The sequence below is a fragment of the Typopeltis vanoorti genome, chromosome 15, assembly GCF_054136105.1.
Source record: "Typopeltis vanoorti isolate ZY-2024b chromosome 15, IOZ_Tvanoo_1.0, whole genome shotgun sequence".
Lineage (NCBI taxonomy): Eukaryota > Metazoa > Arthropoda > Arachnida > Uropygi > Thelyphonidae > Typopeltis > Typopeltis vanoorti.
This window is the reverse complement of record NC_143563.1, coordinates 71,297,308-71,306,695: the sequence shown is the minus strand read 5'-3', so window position 1 is coordinate 71,306,695 and position 9,388 is coordinate 71,297,308. Positions and strand designations below refer to the sequence as shown.

Sequence of the window (9,388 nt, the reverse complement as noted above, 5' to 3'; positions counted from 1 at the left end):
GATGATCCATGGCTGAACTCACAGTAAAGCTAGATATCACTTGCCGGTCATTTCTTACTTGGCATTGTGCCAAGTACATAGTGCTGGTATGGAAACTATACTTCATTTTATCTAGTGAACCCTCCGGGAGATGTTTTATTAGAGGTCATTTCCTTCACTTGTGTGTGGTCAGACATTTCACTTCCTCTGCTACGACACTAAAAAAGAAAAGGGCGAGGTTCGTGACTTTTATATATCCAGGCGGTACAGGAAGTTACAACATCGCAGACAACCATCACAGCTTCTGGGCTTAAAAGAACAACGGAATGTTAGCCGTGCGTTTACTTAAGGGTATAAAGCTAGAATGAAGTGAAATATCTAAAAATATATTTTTAAATGTCAGTTTATATTTTCCAACTGAAATTCTCACCGAGAGATGGCAGTAGATATTTTTCACACGCGATAATATAAACATTAAAACAATATTGGTATCCTAGCGACGGTGTATATTTTAGGTCATTTTCAAAAAAGAAAAAAAAAAGGCCAGTTTATATCTTTGAACTGAAATTCTCGCCAAGAGATGGCGCTAGGTATTTTTCTCTCGCGATAATACAAGCATTAAAACACTATTGGTATCCTAGCAACGGTGTATAATTTAGCTTCTTTTTTTTTAAAATCAATTTAAATCAATATAAAACTACACGTTTATTAAAAAATGGCTCAGGTGTAAGCGAATCAAACTTCTTTGACATCGATCCCCCATGAGAAATAAAGTAAGGAATAATCTTCCTGTCAAATTCAATTTCAGTGGCTTATTTTATTTCTTTAATTATTGTGCGTCGCTAAAATGACAGGAGAGATCATTAGTTTTCTCCGAATCGCTAAAAAGATCTGACGTGGAGAAAATCTGATTATTTGAAAGAAGCAGTGACACTTATGAAGAAAATAAAATATACATACCAAACGATAAATGCTTCGAAGAGAGAAAATTACTGAAAATGATGGATTCAACAAGACTAGACAGAGACGAAGGTATGTCCGTAAATATTTATGTCACATATGACTTGTGAATTAACTACATTTGTGTGTGTGTGTGTGTGTGTGTGTGTGTGTGTGTGTGTGTGTGTGTGTGTGTGTGTGTGTGTGTGTGTGTGTGTGTGTGTGTGTGTGTGTGTGTGTGTGTGAGGGGTGAGGGAGAGTAAGAGTTAAGTATCTGAAAATCCGTAATGATTATTAAACTACAAAAATGTATTTTCTTTCTAAACCTTCATATCTATGAAAAAATGTTGTTCAATAATGCTTTAAATTTATACGATATACCAATAAAATTAATTATGTTTCTAAAAAAATAATGTTAATGATATTTTCTATTAAAATTTAAAACATTATTAAATAATAATTTAAATATTTTCTAAAATATTAAAAATTTATTATACACCAATAAAAATTTCGAAACATATTATTATAAGTGATGGCTATTTTAAATTTTATGAAGGGCGAAACATTTTTGTCATATCAAGTAGTAACTCCCAGTTTTTAAAAAAATAAATAAATTGAAAAGGCCTAAACTAATACTCATGGATATTTTATTTTTTGTCCTGTCATATAGTATGCGTTTGGGAACCCTTGATTTTAGAGATAACCCTAGTTTTAAAAAAAAAAAAATTGAAAAGCCCTAAACTATAGAATTTGCAAGAACAGAACAAATTCGAACAAGCAACTTCTTGAGTTCTTTATACAAAGATGAATTAGAAAACAAATACAATAAAAAAAAAAGTCGAACTAAAATAACTCTAATGAGTTCTTTTTCTTGAATGAGTTTGTTTAAACATGTATTCCTACAAAAGACATGTTCTATAAAGTGTTTTTAAAAAAATGTCTTTGCACATCATTAGCCCAACGTTGGGATTGTCATTTGGCCAAGCTCTTAAATGTTGATTTATTTCGGTCCGTAAGATATGGCACGTGAAACAATCAATCGAATTCAACTAAAGAAGTTAAAAAAAAAAAGTACATAGAGAATCTAGTAACACAAAAAAATTCTCATTTGAATACTTCGATTAGTACTTTGTATTTTATTTCAAATCTGCATTCTCTCTGTTTCTCAAATCAGCAAAAACTGTCTTTGTTAACAATACTTTACCATATAATTAACGAACATCTTGTAAACTCATCTAAACAAAGTTTTTTTTTTTATTCTTCTTTTTCTTTTAGATTCAGCAATAAGTACAAATCTCTCCGTAATGGGTACTGTCAGCATTGTCACAATCTTTTTATTCAGAGAAGCATCGAACGTGTAGTTGGGAAAATCTAACAAAAGAATCGACTCCGGAGCCATTGTTAGTTTCATTTTGCTGTGTGTGAGCTCCAGAACGCCATCTGTGATTGTATTCAATCGTTGCAACGCCTTAGCTTTGTAAATTGTTATGTATAAACGTTGTGTATTGTTGGAGTTGGTAAAAAAAACAAAAACAACCAGTTGACGTTTGTCATTATGCACAAAAACAAACTCATTAGTAAAACAAAATTGTCTTCTCCAATATTTTAAACTAGAAGAAGCATGATAAAAAAATAATAATTATGTTTTCTATTTAAATAAACACCTGTTTTTATTTATTTTTCTGAAAATGTACTTTTTTTTCTCCCAGAAAGTCCATTACGTTTCCTGTGATATATTATTTCATTTTTCATTAAAATGAACTACTTGCATATATATTAATGCTTTTTATTTAAAAAATGGAGAAAACGCAATTTGCATATTTTATACCATCGCAAGTTATTTATAACATTTCCTTGTAGTAATTTCTACAATTTAAATTCAAATGTGTTTAGCAGCTGTGGCTATTTCTTTTTCTTTCTTTCTTTTTAATTTATTTTTTTAATTTTCGCAACTTGGAAATAATTTTTATGACAAAACAAATAACTTTGCTTAAAATGATTCAAATAAATTACATATATGATAAAAGAATTACAGTATATAAGATAATTTCGTTATCCAAATAGTTGTATAGTAAATCTTTAAAATAGAACTTTATTATTAATTTACATTTTAATCATGTTTTTATTTTAAATCAAAATTTTATTTTTAATTTAAAAGTAATAACTTATTTTCTTGAAACGTTTGCAAAAATGAAATTCGTCGATGAAATGGAGAATTAGTCTCAACTACATTTTCTGGAAAGGAAAAAAAAAAATTGACGTTCAAGTTTTGTCATGTGACACGTAATGAGTCAAGTTAACAAACCATTCCATTGGCTGCATCTCTAATGACGTATAGGCTGTGAAAGGAACGATATAAAAATCAATGCACGTGGACTTTTAAAACAATAAAAGAAGTGAGCTGAAAGCAAATCACGTGAAATAAACAAGGAAGCAAAAGATTTATTTTTAACCGTTCCACTTCATTTAAACAAAACTTCATATTAAAAAGAAAAAAGTCATTATGTGTGTGTCCTTATGTAATGTATTTCAATAAAAATGTGTTTTTTTCCCCCTTTAAACCTGAACAAATGTTCAATTTAGCGTAAGCGCCGATAAAGTCGCTAAACCCTCAGGGTCACATATAATTACGGAATCTCTATCAATATATGACTATAGGCGTCCTAAAGAGATCCTTAAAGTCTCCTCTCCATTTAGCTCTGTATTAAACTGAATAATAATAAAAAAAAAGCAGACATAGTTATTCGTCTGCTCTGCGATAGAGAATGATTACGAGATTATCACTGCCGTTAGCAACAGAATAACGCCTCGTTAAGGATTTATTCGTGCGTATACACTTGTACTGAAACTGGACGAATTAAAAAAAAAAAAAAAAAGCCCAGTAAAGTCAGCAGCACGTGGAAGTCAAGAGCAATCCCTGTGATTCTTACATGTTGTGTGACATCCATTTTTTTGTGCAAAATAGCATATGGAATCTGCTATATTTAACCAATTAGCAATCAACTGTTTTTATACAGTTTCGACAAAGCATCGTATGCTAGCGAGCGATGTTTATGCTCGCATATTGAAAAGCCTCACTAAAATTGACTTTAAAAAAAAAAAAAACGACTTTGCCTCAATAATTATGACTGGTCACAACACGATTTCCTCCGGGTTCTCCGGATCGCTAACCCGTCAAACCGAGATTGAAAAACCGTCCTTAAAAAAAAATACCAGAAAACCGTAAGGATGGATTAAGATTGTGTTATCACTAGAAAGTCCGGAGATAATTTTTGAAATAAATGAAAATATAAATAATATATTAATCCTGACCAAACGGTGAGACCTAAGAGATGGTATTTATCTCAATCTCCCTTTATAATGTGAAAATGTCCTGATTCATGAATATGTAAATAAAAAAATGGCTTTTTTTTCAGATTCCATTGGATCAGGAAAATGGTGGAGCAATTTAGCAAAAGACTTTTTTTATACGCTGACTTTCTTGACCTTATAAGGTGTGTTCGTATTTGGAATTTACTTTGGGAGTTTTTCGTAGATGCCCTTGAGTGGTGTCAATAAATAAAAGTTGTTATATTAACACAGCTGTTTATTTGAAGGAAGCGTTAGCAATGAAACCTCCTCCTGAATTTATTAAACTGTGAATCTGTTTAAAAAAAAATGTTCTGCTACTATCTGTAAATAATGTTAATGTTAATAAAAATAAATTAAACTCCTGATATTGCATGGAATGATTTTCATAGAATTACACACTCAGTGAAAGTGATGAAAACACTATCTTAGGGGATGAAGTAGGCTTCGGGAAGTAAAATAACCTCTTTTTCTTTATAAAATTTACCTTGAAGTTACAGTACAACATTAAATAACTACAATTGCTTTAACGATATATGAGGGTGGTCTGAAACGTTCTCGGCCTCGACCATAGATGGCAACTCTATCGGCACCATTTTTTTTTTCTAAGTTGGTGCATCTGCCATAAGCATTCACGTGAAATTGCAAGTCATTCTATCAAGTAGTTTGTTTTATACATCTGTCTGAAGAAAAAGTGTTGCCTGTATCCCTAGAAATGGATAAAATTCAGTATCTTGAGGTTATAAAATTCTTTGTAAAAGAAGGTTTAACGCCAAAAGAAATTCATTCGAAGTTCATAAAAGTTTATGGGTACTCTTCTCCTTCATTTTCTACAATTAAGAAATGGTCTGCTGAGTTTAAATGGCCGTACCAGCCTTGAAGATGATCCACGTGAAGGACGTCCAAAAAGTGTAACAACACCAGAAATCATTGATCAAGTGCACGATATGGTATTGGATGACCGGCGAATCAAAGTGCGTGAAATTGCTGAGACTATGGGCATTTCAACATTTATATTTTGCATGAAGAATTACAAATGAAAAAGCTTTGCGCAGGATGGGTGCCGCGCTTGCTCACAGCAGATCAAAAACTCACTCGCATGAAAATCTCTAAACCTTGCTTGCAGCGTTTTAACAAGAATATAACTGATTTTGTGCGTCGATTTATTACCATGGATGAGACTTGAATTCACCATTACACACCAGAATCCAAACAACAGTCAAAACAGTGGACAGAAGCCGGTTGTTCAGCGCCAAAGAAGACAAAGTCAGTTCCTTCAGCAGGAAAGGTCATGACATCGGTGTTTTGGGATGCTAAAGGCATTTTGTTTATTAATTATCTTGAAAAGGGTAAAACAATAACCGGGAATATTATTTCGATCTTTTAACCAGACTAGACGAAAAAAATTCATGAAAAAAGACTCGGTTTGCAGAAGAAGAAAATCATCTTTCATCAGGACAATGCACCTGCCCACAAAAGTGTTTTGGCAATGGGAAAATTAAAGGATCTGCACAATGAATTGTTCGAACATCCATCCCATTCCCCAGATTTGGCTCCCTCTGACTTCTATCTCTTCCCAAAACTAAAATTCTTCCTTGCTGGTCAGCGTTTTTCTTCGAATCAAGAGATGATTGCAGCTGTAGAGGGGTATTTTGCAGATTTTACTGAGAACCACTACAGGGACGGGATAATGGCGCTGGAATAAATGTATTAGTCTCAAGGGAGATTATGTTAAAAAGTAAAAATAATATTTTAATTATAAATTCGTTTTTTCATTGTTAGGCCGCGAACTTTTCAGACCACCCTCGTATATAAACTTAGGTTCACTGACCCACGTAGATATAAAACAAATGTGGATCAGTGGTTTTTAAATTATATATACAGGCATCTTTTCTTCGTCTTAGGAGCACTGTCACCATGCGCCACTCTCCTCCAATTTTTAAAATATTTTTACCTTACTCCCCTTTCTTTTCATTAAACATTTCTTGCAGATGATTATTCTAATGAGTATTTATGTGGAAAAAAAAAAAAACTTACTTGGCAATGTTGTTAACCTGCGAATGCCCCCCCCCAAAAAAAAAACTTTGGTTTTGACGTGTTATCTGAAATTTGAGAAAGACAGCAAGAAACCTAATTAAATTTTCAAGAAGTAGACGAAATTAAAGAACTGAAAGACCGTCTTGATTTAAATAACAAACATCTAATTCAGTTAGGAACTCGAGCAGCAACACCGGGATTTTCGCTTGATTTCTTCCAGCACTCCTGAAAATGGATAGCAATGATTTTCGCAGTGTTTCAAGAAATATTCCCACACGGTTTAAAGCATGTTGGGATTTTTTTGGTCTCAATAATCGAGGTTATATTTTGAAAAACTTTTTTTACCATATTTAATTATAAAAATAGTCTTTAACAGAACAAAATCGATTAAAAAGGTCAAACACAAGGAAGATTAATTAGGAGGGGGGGGGGGAGGAGCTGATGAATGTCTGCTACTATAACCCATCTCGTAATACCAGCGGATTCTACGGATGGAGCAGGACAGGAGTAACTAAAAATGACAACTTAATGTATATGTTATCGTTAAAGTACGTAATTCATTATTCTATAGAAGGAAGGGCCATTTTAGTTAGGGTATAAAATGAGTTGTTTTTCTTTATGGGGTTCCCACTCACGCAAGGTTGTATGCCTATACGACATTAAGACAGTGAGTGAACTATGCATTTTTTAATTCTATTTTTATAATTTTGGAACCTTTTCAAGACACTTCAGGCCTCCAATAAGCGGGACGACGGTCTCATACCAAGAGACAATTACAAACCTCCACGGACATGGCGGATTCGAACCCGAGACCTAGTTGCAGCGAATACACTAACCACTTAGCCGACCAGGACGGCATATTTCCTACTTTATTTTGTTCATTTATGAAATACCTGAACATACCGGCCGCTGAATTATAAACTTTTATTTAATTCCGTGTTGGACTTCCTTTAGCCCGAATTATAGCACATATGCGGTTTGGCATAGGTTCCACAAGGTGTTGGATTGCATCCACGTTTACAACATACCAGGCGTTTACCAGACAATCCTTGAACTGGCTCAGATTTGATGGAAGAGGACTTTGCTGCCGGATCTGAAAGATGGTGGAAGTCGCTGTCATGCTTTCTTAACCACTGATGAACAATTCTTGCACGATGGACAACAGCATTGTCGTCCATGACACAATCGTCACATACTGGATAAAAAGTCAACACTGTAGGATGGACTTGATCCGCAACAGTGTTCAGATATTCCTTGGAGGACACCCGACCTTCCAGTAACATCATGGGGGGGGGACCCGATTCTGTACCAACAGGATATGCCCTACACCATGACACCACTTCCAGAACCTTGAACTATGTTTAAAGGAAAGAAAAAAGAAAAAAAAAAAAGATTCTTTCTCCCAACTAATGAAAATCTTCACTTGAAATATCTCCTTCACTTTCACGTAATATATATTTCTTTTACATGTACTGAAATATTAATAAATCCTTATAAGGACTGGCTTAAGGGGGCGAAGCAAGAATGCTTTTCATCTTCCCCGTTATGTGTAGAGGACAGTGTAGGGATAAGGTGTTATTGAGCTATTAAAGCTCTGATCATGGCAGGAGGGTAATAGCAATGGCCGAGCCTCAGTTAGAACTTCATTGATTACAGCATTGCCATCCATTCCCTTCCAAGGGTATTAATCACCGCATCTCACGGTCGATCGTTTAACTCTCACTTCTCGGCCTTTTGGCTAAGATCAAAGTGTAGTATCTGTTCTTATCGGCTTAATATTAATAAATGCGCTACTTACTAACAATTTGTAGACGATGTATATACTATTGATTATGGTTGTTGGCAATAGATGGCGCTGGTAGTAGTGTAGCGTAGTAAACAAACGATAGTTCTCTCATATTGTTTAGTTTCATTTGTTTACTAACTTGTGCGTTTATTATTATTATATAATTCTATATATCCATAATGCCAAAATATGCTTTTTTTTATCTGTTAATGAATTTTGTGATCTTCATAAACTAGTATCATTTTTTGAGATTAAACTTAAAGTAAAAATAAAGAACTTTTTATAAATAATAAAACTATTGCAACATCATTGAAAGCAAAGTGCCAATCGACAAAGAAGCTCGCAGCTCAACACTAAAGAAAAGCTGTCAGAAGCAGAATTGATAAAGAACAGAATAAATCGCAACAGGATAATAGCGACCCAATATGATAGAGTGAATCGTATTAATATGACGCTGGAACAATCAGCCAGCAATATCGGTGACAATATCCACTTTCTCGGAGCATATAACTCATCGCTAAGCACTGGCTTGTGCAGCTTGGTGTATTCAAGGAATAAAAGGACTTCTCTTTTATATCCTTTCATTGATTCTATTAAACATCCATTATCTCGAATAAATACATAATATAAATTTCTAAGATGGGAAAATCCTAGTCGACCACTAAAGTATCGGTTAATAAACTATAATATATTCTTTTATGTTGTCATGTAATTCCATTAGGAAATTTTCTAAACGAATTATGCATTTTAAATGATAATTTTTGTATGTGTGTGTGTTCCGCGTTATGGTTGAAAATTATGATAATTTCTTTGTGTGTGTGTGTGCGTGCGCGCGCGTATTCAACAAAACATTAACATAATAATGAGCTCCTTTTAAATAATTCACTGGGAACAACTCTCCTGTGAGAACAAATGTTGTCAAGTTAATCTTTTATATTCTACGTCATCAAAAGTACTTAAGGCAGCCATGTAAGAAACGTGGTTCTTTTATAAAGATGGTACTCTTCTTCCATTCTTCTTGTAACACACACACACACACACCTATTAGAATTATTAGATTATAGCAATTATTATATTTCTTTCTTCTGTCTATCGATCTATCTATATTTCATCAATATGTATGCATACAGCTCCTTTCTAGGTGGATTAATTTTAATCAAATTTAGCATCGTTACAAAAAAAGTTTGTCCAGATTTCTGAATTTTAGTTTAAATCACCCTCCCCCTCCCTCTTTAGTGTCAAAATAATTCCCAGTTCTTCGAAAAGGTACAATAACTCTACACTGGAAGGGAATCTAAT

At 33.6% G+C, this 9,388-nt stretch overlaps 1 non-coding gene across 1 annotated transcript; it reads left to right on the top strand.

Annotated features, from left to right (window-relative positions):
- The first annotated feature begins 8,021 nt into the window (after positions 1 to 8,021).
- On the top strand, positions 8,022 to 8,221 carry LOC150098872 (U2 spliceosomal RNA). Its single transcript, XR_016549562.1, has one exon. It is a non-coding gene; the product is annotated as a U2 spliceosomal RNA (small nuclear RNA).
- The last annotated feature ends 1,167 nt before the right edge of the window (positions 8,222 to 9,388 follow it).